This window comes from Erinaceus europaeus, unplaced genomic scaffold (genome assembly GCF_950295315.1).
Source record: "Erinaceus europaeus unplaced genomic scaffold, mEriEur2.1 scaffold_363, whole genome shotgun sequence".
In the NCBI taxonomy this organism is placed as follows: domain Eukaryota; kingdom Metazoa; phylum Chordata; class Mammalia; order Eulipotyphla; family Erinaceidae; genus Erinaceus; species Erinaceus europaeus.
Genome location: NW_026648069.1, coordinates 73000 through 85759, shown reverse-complemented (window position 1 = coordinate 85759; position 12760 = coordinate 73000). Strand labels below are relative to the sequence as shown.

Below are 12760 nucleotides of genomic sequence, written 5' to 3'. Positions count from 1 at the left end.
AGCTGCCCTAAGGGTGTGATAGCTTTGTGATAAACAAAGATCCTAACAAACAAAGTTTAACATTTTACTTAAAATTGTTTAAGTGATTTTAAAAAAAAAAGCTTTTAAAATACATTCTCAACTAAACAAGCAAAACTGGCTTGGGTTAGTAAAAGATAACACAATGGTTATGTTAATTATTTACATGCCAGAGGCTCTTGCACTGGTTTTCCTCTTTATATATTTCTCCTTTTAAAAATTATCTGGTTTGTTTTAAGACACTGCCAGAGGTTTATTCTTGATAAATTAAGGTAATACATTGTGTTTTTGGTCTGATAGAAGATTTGTTTTGGCAAATCCTGATTTTTTTCAACACTGGATGTCCATGTTTGTTTTCCTTTTATTATGGTGGATGACATTGCTCTTGCAAAATCCACAGAGTCCCTGTTGGCAAGTCCTTACCACAAAGGACGCCATGGCAGTATATACTCCAGCTAACCTCACCAGCTTATCCAAGTCTTCTCTTTCTGCTGACCTACCACTGCTGACTTCATCTTTGCTTGCTTATTGACTGCTCACTTTTCTCAAAATATTCCTCAATGTTCAAGGAACCTCTGACACAGGAGATTGTATTTGGGCAGTAGCCGTGCATTCTCTCATAAAATGACCAGGCTGTTTGCAGTTAAAGCAAGTCTTATGCTGGCCGGCGCCTGCAGCAAAATTATTATTACGGAGGGCGACCCCGATGGCGAGCCCAAGAGCATGCGTAGTGCCGATGCCAGAGCAAAGCTTAACATAATCAGCAAGAGTGCCACGCCTGTAAGGACGGATGGCATCTTGACAAGCTGGGTTAGCATTTTCAAAAGCCAAATGTTTAACAAAAGGATTATCAGTTTCTTCACCTCCGAAAAGCCTTTCTGCTGCCTCAATTAGGCGGCTGATAAAATCACTATAGGGCTCTTCTGGGCCTTGTCTAATTTTTGCCAAGGAAGTGGTGGTCGATCCCTTAGGGGGAAGACGTTTCCATGCTTTTAGGCCAGCCTGTTGTATCTGGGTGAGCAAGCCGGGTGGGAAACGGGCTTGAGCTTCATTGGAATTATAAGGGCTCTCACCAACAAGTTTTTTAAGGGTCCAAGTTTTTGAGGAGTCTTTTCTCTCATTACGCTGAGCCATGTCCCTACAGTTTTCTATGAATTCAATTCTCCAGGAGACATAGTCTCCTCCACTAAGAGCAGCACGAGCCAGCCGATTCCAATCATTAGGAGTAAGCCATTTATCACTAAATCCTTCTAACAAGGTTATAGTAAAGGGAGCAGTCGGTCCATAGTTAGCAACCGCCGCTTTTAGTTTTTCTAAGTACATAAGATTTAGATTTTTGTATCTCTGAGAACCATTACCATGATGATTTAAGTTTTTATGTCTTTGAGAACAATTATCATCATTATCATCATCTGAATTAGATTGGGCTTTGTCATCTTCAGTTTTAGAGGGTGCGGGGGGTTCTGGAAGATTATCATCATTATCATCATCTGAACCTGGAGGGTCTTCAGGATTTTCTATTTCTATAGAGTCCTCATTTTCAGGATCAGTTTGAGCCTGGCTCCGAGTAACAGGAAAAGCTAAAATCGGTTTAGATTTGGATGGTTTAGTTTTAGTTTTAGTTTTAAGGATTGGGTTTTTTGGTGAGGCTAAAAATGTAAGCTCTTCTGTAACTGCAGCTATTTCTTTCATTAATTGAAGCTGCTCTCTCCGGTCAGCAATGACCTTGCGGAGAGTGGAAATTCCTGTAAGGGCTCCTGAGCGTGCCCTCCTGACGGAGGGGTTATCAAGGAGAGGGTCAGGCTGGAGAGTGGGAGCATGAATATAGGGAGGGGGATTAAAGGGAGGAGGATGCCAATCAGGGTTATGATATTTGGCAGCCTCTTTTTCTAGCAAAGCATCATCCTCCGCGGGGAGTGTTTCAGGAGAGGGGGGGTTTTGTGGGAGGTTTTGTAAAACTGGATAGAGGCGGGGGAAAGAATGCTGGGTTTCACTCTCATGTGAATTAGCAATAGGAGAGTCAATGGAGGGAACTTTAGTAAGTGAGGTGGAACCTGTAGGGAGGGGAACAGGGCTTTTACTTTCATCGGGTGTTGGGAGGCTTTTATTTTGACTGGGTACCGGGGGATCAAGATCAATAACCACAGAAGGGCATGGAGATGGGGTCTTTGTCCTGGACGGCGGACGAGAAAGTTGCCGGAGGACCTTTTCACCCTCTGTAATAAGGTTTTTAATATCAGGGTGATTATTATAGATTTTTAAGATATCATTAATTAAATTCCAGTAACAAAAGGCAGAAACAGGTACACGTTCAGGACCAAAAGACTGATAGTGATCATTAAGACAGTCACCAATTCTCCTCCAACGTTTCTCATCTATAGTGCCTTCCTGGGGGAACCAGGGGCAAATATTTGCAATATAATCTAAAAACTTCTTTAATTCTTTCTTTTTATCCCTAGTTCCTCGCGTCTTGAGTGACTCCTTGAGTCCTTTAATGAATAAGTCTTGTTTGCTAAATTCATGTCCCATGGTTTTGCTTACCTCAGCCGCTGTGACACTCTTCCCCAGATGCGACTCACGGGCGGGTATTTCCGTGGCGATCTCTGCGAGTCTTTGCGTTACCCCCTCGGCCGCGGTGACTCTGTGAATTCGGGTAGGCCTACCCCCTCGATCAGCGGAGTTTCTAGGTCCAGAAGGCTTCTTTGCCCCACGCTCGGGCGCCAGAATGCCCCGGCCAGCAGGGCGGTGAGCAGGGGCTAGCAACCCAATGAGACCTGAAATGATAGGGACAAGAGACGCGAAGAACGAGAGCAAGTCAAGTTTCTGATCAAGCTCTAAATTTTATTGTGAACACAGGCATTATAAGGCTTTGGGGAAGGAGGGGGAAGTGCTGGAGGAGGAGGAGGGGGAGCAATCTTCAAAGGGGGAATGTTCCTTGCAACATACAATGGATGAAATCATGTTTGCTACCACAACTATGTGTTGTGTCACTGTTTCTGATAAATGGTCCACCTGAGGGGGAAATGGCTTGCCCAGGGGGAAATGAAACTTGTCTCGAGGGCTTCCATTGTTTCAAAGCTAATCATCTATCAAAGCAGAGAAATGGCTCCTGGCATCCTCCAGCATTCCCTCTCCTTCCCCAAAGCCTTATAATGCCTGTATTCTCAATAAAATTTAGAGCTTGATCAGAAACTTGACTTGCTCTCATTCTTCGCGTCTCTTGTCCCTATAATTTCAGGTCTCATTGGGTTGCTAGCCCCTGCTCACCGCCCTGCTGGCCGGGGCATTGGGTTAACTTTGAAAAGTCCCTTTGTTATGGTTTGCTGTACATTATCCAGTATCTTGTATATAGCTGTGCTATTGGATGCTTTTAATCTACTTGGTCTAGGCTTTTGAGAGAGTCCGCATATCAAATACATAGCCTATATATTAAAAAGATTCAGTTTGTCTTTTGAGAAACTTTGAGACATACAACTGATTTCCTCCCTCTCATATTAATTAACTACTGATTTATATGTCTACATTTTGCTAGGAGTGTACATAAACACCATTCCCACCACCAAAGGACTGTGACCCATCCCCCCCACCCACTCCCACCCCCCACTGGCCCAGGAAGCTGCATGTCTACCCCTCACCACTGGGTTTTTACTTTGGTGCCCTACTTACAATTTGATCAGGTCCTGCTTTTAGTTTCCCTTTCAGATCTTCTTAGTCAGCTTCTGTTGATGAGTGGGATCATCCCATACTCATCTTTATCTTTCTGACTTAGTTCACTTAACATAATTCCTTCTAGCTCTGTCCAAGATGGGTCAGAGAAGGTGGGTTCATTGTTCTTGATAGCTGCATAGTATTCCATTGTGTATATATACCACAGCTTTCTCAGCCACTCATCTGTTCTTGGGCACCTGGGTTGCTTCCAGGATTTAGCTATTATGAATTGTGCTGCTATGAACATAGGAGTACACACCTCTTTTTGGTTGGGTGTTATGGAGTCCTTGGGGTATAACCCCAGGAGAGGAATTACTGGATCATATGGAAGGTCCATGTCTAGCCTTCTGAGAGTTTTCCAGACTGCTCTCCACAGAGGCTGTACCAATTTACATTCCCACCAGCAATGTAAAAGGGTTCCTCTGTCCCCACATCCTCTCCAGCATTTGTTGCTGCTGTCCTTTTTGATGTATGCCATTCTTACAGGAGTGAGGTGGTATCTTAGTTTTGTCTTAATTTGCATTTCTCTGACAATCAATGACCTAGAGCAATTTTTCATATGTTTGTTAGCCTTTTGGATCTCCTCTGAGGTGAATGTTTTGTTCATTTCCTCTGCGCATTTTTGGATGGGGTCATTTGCTTTTTTGGTGCTAAGTTTTCTGAGCTCTTTATATATTTTGGTGAATAGTTTCTTGTCTGATGTCTGGCATGTGAAGATCTTCTCCCATTCTGTGAGGGAACTCTCTGTTTGTTTAATAATTTCTTTGGATGTGCAGAAGCTTTTCAATTTGATGTAGTCCTGTTGTTTTTATTATTTTTTTATGTTTTCAAATCTTCCTAGATCATCCCCATATATTTGCATATTTATTTATATATTTAGTCCGATATCACATGAGGGGTCATTTCTTCTGCCTGATAGATTTTCTCTTATAATTGAAGGGAACTTTGGACACACAATAAATTTCCTTTTGCAGATACTACACACTACTACAACTACTACTGCAATGTTTGTGACAGTGACATCCAATGCACAATGGATTAGTATTGCATGGCTCAAAAGAATGTTTCCTATTTAACCTACAAAGTTTTTAACCTCATAAATATTTATTCTGTTCTTTCATGGGGGATGAATGGTTTACAGTCAACAGTTACATGTAATATTGGCTATGGGGGTAATTTTTCCCACTTTCCCTGTATTTCTGTACATCATTTGTAACTTTCCTATTGAGGAGAAGGAAACTGTCATAAATTGAGAGAGCAGGGCCCAAGCAGGAAGAGTGACAGAGAGACAGCTGCAGCTCTGATTTGCCACTAGCCCAGCTTTTCCCTAGCTGGGTAAGTGGTGACCAGGGTCTCAAAATGGGGTCTTGGGCTTCCACGTAGTTCTCTGGCAATCTTGCTTAGCCAGAATCTGGGCTAGCTGGCTTGCCCTGACCAGCTATGTTCTCTGTACATAAGTTTCAGGTGAGGCTGGCTACCTTGACACCCATGCTCTGAGACTACTACAGGTGAGCTCTGAGCAAACAAAGACACACACTGACAGACAGACACACAAACACACACACATTACTGTCAGGTCTGGTAGTACAGCATATGGTGAAGACTGGGGCTATCTGGGGTCTGTGAGCATGAGAGCTGCTGCCTTACAATCTCTACAAGCCATGTTTGAACCTGTCATCAATGAACACAGTGTACGAGGTTTTTGAATTCTGGTCTCTTTCCAACTCATCTATTTCTCTTCTCGCCTTCTCTAACTCTCACATTCTCTGGCTGGCTGGGGGCGTGTCCCTGGAACAACAGGCCAATCAGAGTCGAGCTGATGTGGCTGGTGGGCGGGCCTTCCAGAGGCTGCCCAATGAGCGTGCTCCAAGTCCGTGTTGGTGGTGCTCAAGGCCGCTGGCCAATCACTCACTAGGGGCCCTGACCCTCCTGGGCATGTCCAAGCACACTGGCCAATGAGATTGCTGGGAGGGGTTCTGGACTTGGTCTAGGCCTCTGGCCTATCAGAGCATGGCTGGCGCCCTGTGAGAGGGCCATTTGAAGGAAGCCTGACTTTGAGAGCTCAGAGCTGTCCTTAAAAGGCTGGGTGTGCTTCCAGGAAGTGAGAAGCAGGGTTCAGCCCAGGGACCTGCCTTGCAGAAGCTTTCCAGTGCGCATGTGTATAACTCCGTTTGTGCCTGTGCCTCTGTGAATGTGTGAGTGTGTGACTGTGAGAGTATGTGTTTGTGTGTGTGTGTGTGTGTGAGGGAGAGACAGAGAGAACAACAGAATCACTGTGGCACAGGTGATTTTGTGCAAAACTCTTGGCACATTCTGATTTACAGCTCAATATTGACACCATTGTAGGTCTCCTTGGCTCTTGGTCACTTTTCTTCTTTTCAGATGTAATGACACTGAATAGGGAAAGGTTTTTGCCCTGAAGCTTGCACTGGGAACTAGCAGCTGCCCTGTGTGTGTTGCCAGACTAGGAAACTTGTGGTGCCTGTCCATGTGGAGAGTCTCCTGGATGAGTTCCTTCTCGACCCTATTTCGCTTGGTACCTTTGGATCTGCATATAGCTAATGATTTGGAGATTTTACTCCTTTGGACAATTCTTTTCCTGATGCAGTTTCTCTCCAGGTTTTAGCAATCAATTGTTTGAATGTCATATCGAATCCATTGTAGAAAATGACTACATCAGTCTCTCTCTCTCTCTCTCTCTCTCTCTCTATATATATATATATATATATATATATATATATATATATGTATGTAACATTTAGAGGTCTGAAAATATTTTTAGCTAGAGACCAGCACAGCGCTGGATTATTGTAGTAATGCGGATACACCTGGCCCTTCTAAGCTACAGACATGAGAGACATCTCACAGAGCCATTCCTATAGCTCTTTTTTTAATTTTTTATTTAAGAAAGGATTAGTGAACAAAAACATAAGGTAGAAGGGGTACAACTCCACACAATTCCCACCACCCAATCCCCATAATCCCCCCCTCCAATGGTAGCTTTCCCATTCTCTAGCCCTCTGGGAGCATGGACCCAGGGTCATTGAGGGTTGCAGAAGGTAGAAGGTCTGGCTTCTGTAATTCCTTCCCCGCTGAACATGGGTGTTGACTGGTCGGTCCATACTCCCAGTCTGCCTCTCTCTTTCCCTAGTAAGGTGTGTCTCTGGGGAAACTGAGCTCCAGGACACATTGGTGGGGTCTTCAATACAGGGAAGCCTAGCCAGCATCCTGGTGGCATCTGAAACCTGGTGATTGAAAAAAGAGTTAACATATGAGGCCAAAAAGTTTGTTGAGCAATCATGGATCCCAAGCTTGGAATAGTGGAGAGGAAGTTTTAGGGAGGTACTCACTGCAAACCCTAGTGTACTTCTGCTTTCAGGTATATATTTTGCAGTAGTTTATGGATACATGTGCACATAAGCTCTCTCACACAGAAACTGGTGTATATCTAGATTATGGGACTTTGTTAGAAAGTGAACTAACTGAAATGAAATTAGAGTGTACTATAAAAGGAAAGGTCTCACCCGAGTAATGAAGTTGAAGGGTTGTCATTCCACACGTGAAGTCTCTGGATACAGTCTGAGGTGAAGCATATTGAGGTGGCAATCATTGCTTTGGTTAGGTTGTGATCGGCGGATGCAATATTATTTGGTTTAGATTAGGAGATGCATACGGGAAAGTGGGCCCTATCCAAGGGTTCCAGGACTGGGGGAAGTAGGGGCTCTATAGTGAAGATGTGAGTTTCCTGCTGTCTTAGGGTTCAAAAAGACAATCGATAGTTAATATTATCATCACTTAATATTATCATCACACCATTCCCACCACCAAAGGGCTGTGACCCATCCTTCCCGCCCACTCCCAACCCCCACTGGCCCAGGAAGCTACATGTCTACCCCTCACCACTGGGTTTTAACAAGATCTTGTCCAACCGGATACAGCAACACATCAAAAAGATTGTTCATCTTGACCAAGTGGGATTCATCCCAGGAATGCAAGGCTGGTTCAACATCCGTAAGTCAATCAATGTCATTTACCACATCAATAAAAGCAAAGCCAAAAACCACATGATTATCTCAATAGATGCAGAGAAAGCCTTTGACAAAATCAAACACCCATTCATGCTCAAAACTCTACAAAAAAACGGGAATAGATGGGAAATTCATCAAGATAGTGGAGTCTATATATAGCAAACCTACAGCCAACATCATACTCAATGGACAGAAGCTGAAATCATTCCCCCTCAGATCGGAGACTAGACAGGGCTGTCCACTGTCACCATTACTCTTCAACATAGTATTGGAAGTTCTTGCCATAGCAATCAAGCAAGAGAAAGAAATCAAAGAGATACAGATTGGAAGGGAAGAAGTCAAGCTCTCACTATTTGCAGATGATATGATAGTATACATAGAAAGACCTAAAGCATCCAGTAGAAAATTACTGGAAGTTATTAGGCAATATAGCAAAGTATCAGGCTACAAAATCAATGTACAAAAATCAGTGGCATTTCTTTATGCAAACACTAAATCTGAAGAAGAAGACATCCAGAAATCACTCCCATTTACTGTTTCAGCAAAATCAATCAAATACCTAGGAATAAAGTTGACCAAAGAAGAGAAGACTTGTATACTGAAAACTATGAGTCACTATTCAAGGAAATAGAAACAGATACCAAGAATTGGAAATATATCCCATGCTCATGGATTGGAAGAATAAATATCATCAAAATGAATATTCTCCCCAGAGCCATATACAAATTTAATGCAATACCCATCAAAGTTCCACCAAGCTTCTTTAAGAGAATAGAGCAAACACTACAATCATTTATCTGGAACCTGAAAACACCTAGAATTGCCAAAACCAACTTAAGGAAAAGAAACAGAAATGGAAGCATCACACTCCCAGACCTTAAACAATATTATAAAGCCATCATCATCAAAACAGCATTCCTATACCTCTTATCAGTCTACAAATCTCTCTCAGCACAAACTACCACTGCCAAATGATCTACTTCCCTCTTGCTCTCTTTTTCCACCAAGTCCTATCCCAAAACTGTAAATCAAAGAAGAAATAAACATAGTGTAGTTCCCTGCACACACGACAGTCTGAGGCTGGACCAGGGAGATGCAATACACCAGCCTGCATCTTTGCTGGAGCATCACTAAGACTACTTCCAAATTGGAGAGGCGAGGGAAGTTTTGCAGAGTGGGCTGCAGGCCAGGTGTTGCTTCTCACAGTGGGCTAAGACCTAGATGTTCTAAGTGTAACCTTTCCTCACAAACATAAAATAACAATGCTACTTGTAAGAAGTATGCATGGGCATGGAGGGTTTCTCTTCAGTGCTCTGGCACTGATCAACACAGGGCCAGAATTTCTGTACTTTCTGTCACTGTCATTCTGTCTCTCTGACTGTTTCTACGTGCCTTCTTCACTGGGCCATTATTGGAAGTCAGTGCATACATAGTTAACTCGGTCTTCCTGGTGTTGAAATTTTCTTTCTTTGCCCTTTGGATTATTTAATCTCGTGCATATGGCGTAGTACACTGGGGAGCTGAGGAGGCAGCAATTCCTACTGCAGGTAACAGGCATATGTCCATCTCCAGCTGCAGCTGTCCAGGCCCTCTGTGCTTGACTCCCATTCTCCAGGGCCCTGAGGTTGACACTCAGCCTAAATGCAGCCCTCCTCACCTTCCTGCACAGCATCCTAGTCCTTATTCCATGAGAGCCCAGCTCAAGAGAAGGAAACTCTATCCCCCTGGCACACATATTGTGATTTCCCTCTGTTGGGCCGAATGTAAAGGATCTGTGGTACTGTTGGCCACACCAGTGTCCAGATTTTCCACGCAAAATGGAAGTTTCCAGGATTCTGAAAGAGGGTGTTTTGATGGCTGTGAAATGTCTTTTCCAAGTGCCTCATGGGGTTTCAAATCCTTTTGAAACCTGAAGTTCTTTCTTGTATCTAGGGAATATTCTCACCTCTGGCTAGAAGGACCTCCCAACTAGGAGCACAGATATTCCAGTGTCAGGAGGTCTGCCAGCCTGCTAGCTCCTGGAGGGATTCCTGAGTATGTCCTCAGGGCCCAAGTGGTAACAGGTGTTTCCAATTGCCTTTATTAGCAGAATCCAGGCCCTCAGGTGATGTCAGGGCTGTGATCTCCACTGGAAACTCCTAATTCAGCCAATGGAGGCATCCATCTTCCTTTTGTCTCTCCATAGCAAGGGCCCAGGGAGTTTGTGCTTCCTGCAAGCAGACCGACTTTGTATGGGACACTCATAGATGCTTACTTCTGGGAATCTCTCTGAGTGTGATGTTTGGACACCAGGACACCATGATCAGGGATTGTGAGACCACAGGAGCAATTTCCTTAGCCGGACCGAAAGGGGAGGCATAAGCGGCCGGGTTCATCCACTATTGTTTTGTCAAAAACAGTTCCCATCTATGTTGGAACTCTTTCTGGGTTCTTTCTGGGCTTCTAATCTGCTGCCCTGACAAGTGGACTTGGAGCCTGGAGGCTGAGTATGCAGTGAAATGTGACTGGCCAGCGTCCTGCCCCTGAATTCTGAGGGGTGCCCCAGCTTACCCCGTTGGCAGTGTTTGAATGATAGTGAGGCATGAGATTGAATCGGGAACTCAGGAGAGGGAGACATGAGAGTCCCTTTGCATATGCATTCTTGCTTAGCGAGAATCTGGGATAGCTGGCTTTCCCTAAACAGCTAGGTTCTCTGTACATAAATTGCAGGTGAGGCTGGCTACCTTGCCACCCATGCTCTGAGATTACTATAGGTGAGTTCTGAGCACACACAGAAACACACTGACAGACAGACACACACACACACACATTAGTGTCAGGTCTGGTAGTACAGCATATGGTGAAGGCTGGGTATGTCTGGGGTCTGTGGGTATGACAGCTTCTGCCTTACAATCTCTACAAGCCAGGTTTGAACCTGTCATCAATGAACACAGTGTGGAGGTTTTTGAATTCTGGTCTCTTTCCAACTCATCTATTTCTCTTCTCGCCTTCTCTGTCTCTAACTCTAACATGCTCTCACACACTCTGTCTTCAATCATTAATATTTTACTTATATACTTATTTTACTGACAGGACCAGATATACAAAGAGAGCTACCAGAACACTGCTGAGCTCTGGATTGTTGTGTTGGCGATTTCACCTAGGCTACTGAAGCCTCAGTTTGTAAGTCTTTCTGACACAAGCCATATTCTGTCTCCTCATTTCCATGCCAGTATCACTCACAGTTTATAATAAAGTGATTTTTTTGTGAAACACTTGGTACATTCTGATTTACAGCTCAATATTGACACCATTGTAGCTCTCTTTGGCCCTTGGTCACTTTGCTTCTTTTCAGATGTAAAAACACTGAAGAGGGAGAGGTTTTTGCCCTGAGGCTTGCACTGGGAACTAACAGCTGCCCTGTGTGTGTTGCCAGACTAGGAAACTTGTGGTGCCTGTCCATGTGGAGAGTCTCCTTGATGAGTTCCTTCTCAAACCTTTTTCACTCTGTCCCGTTGGAGCTGCATATAGCTAATGATTTTGAGATTTTACTCCTTTGGACAATTCTTTTCTTGATGCACAGTTTCTCTCCAGGTTTTAGCAATCAATTCTTTGAGTGTCCTATAGAATCCATTGTAGAAAATGACTACATCAGTGTCTCTCTCTCTCTCTCTCATATATATATGTAACATGTAGAGGTCTGAAAATATTTTTTAGCTAGAGACCTGCACAACTCTGGATTAGGGTAAGAATGCAGATACATTTGACCCTTCTGAGCCACAGTCATGGGAGACATCTCACAGAGGCATTCGTATACCTCTTATCACTCTACAAATCTCTCTCAGCACTAACTACCACTGCCAAATCATCTACTTCCCTCTTGCTCTTTTTGTCCACCGAGTCCAATCCAAAAACTGTAAATCAAAGAAGAAATAGACACAGTGCAGTTCCCTGCACACAGCACAGTCTGAGGCTGGACCAGGGAGATGCAATACACCAGCCTGAATCTTGGCTTTAGCATCACTAAGACTATTTACAAATGGAGAGGCGAGGGCAATTTTGGAGAGTGGGCTACAGGCCAAGTGTTGCTTCTCAGAGTGGGCTAAGACCTAGATGTTCTAAGTGTAACCTTTCCTCACAAACATAAAATAACAATGCCGCTTGTAAGAAGTATGCATGGGCATGGAGGGTTTGTCTACAGTGCTCTGGCACTGATCAACACAGGGCCAGAATTTCAGTCCTTTTCTGTCACTGTCATTCTGTCTCTCTGACTGTCTCTATGTGCCTTCTTTACTGGGCCCTTATTGGAAGTCAGTGCATGCATCGTGATATTGGACTTCCTGGTGTTGAAATATTCCTTTCTTTGCCCTTTGGATTATTCAGTCTCCTGCATATGGTGTAGTACATTGGGGAAATGAGGAGACAGCGATCCTGCCGCAGGTAACAGGCATATGTCCATCTCCAGCTGCAGCTGTCCAGGCCCTCTGTTCTTGACTCCCATTCTCCAGGGCCCTGAGGCTGACACTCAGCCTACATGCAGCCCTCCTCAATTTCCTGCACCGCATCCTTGTCCTTATTCTATGAGAGCCCAGTTCAAGAGAAGTGAAACTCTCCCCCTGGCACACACATTGTGCTTTCCCTCTATTGGGCCAAATGTAAAGAAACTGTGGTACTGATGTCTACACCAGTGTCCAGATTTTCCACGACTTCCATTGGTGAGTTCTGAGCACACACAGACACACACAGACAGACAGACACACACACACACAGACACATTACTGTCAGGTCTGGTAGTACAGCATATGGTGAAGGCTGGGGCATCTGGGGTCTATGGACATGAGAGCTGCTGCCTTACAATCTCTACAAGCCAAGTTTGAACCTTTCATCAATGAACACAATGTAGGAGGTTTTTGAATTCTGGTCTCTTTCCAACTCATCTATTCCTCTTCTCGCCTTCTCTGTCTTTAACTCTCACATGCTCTCACACACTCTGTCTTCTCTCATTAATATTTTACTTATATACTTAT

At 44.0% G+C, this 12760-nt stretch overlaps 1 long non-coding RNA gene across 1 annotated transcript in view; it reads right to left on the bottom strand.

Moving 5' to 3' along the window:
- Positions 1-2671: 2671 nt before the first annotated feature.
- LOC132536608 (uncharacterized) overlaps positions 2672-12760 on the bottom strand; it is a 34899-nt gene continuing 24810 nt past the window's right edge. The window contains exon 2 of the long non-coding RNA XR_009548115.1: positions 2672-2792. This is a non-coding gene — a long non-coding RNA (uncharacterized LOC132536608). The remainder of the gene's footprint in view (positions 2793-12760) is intronic.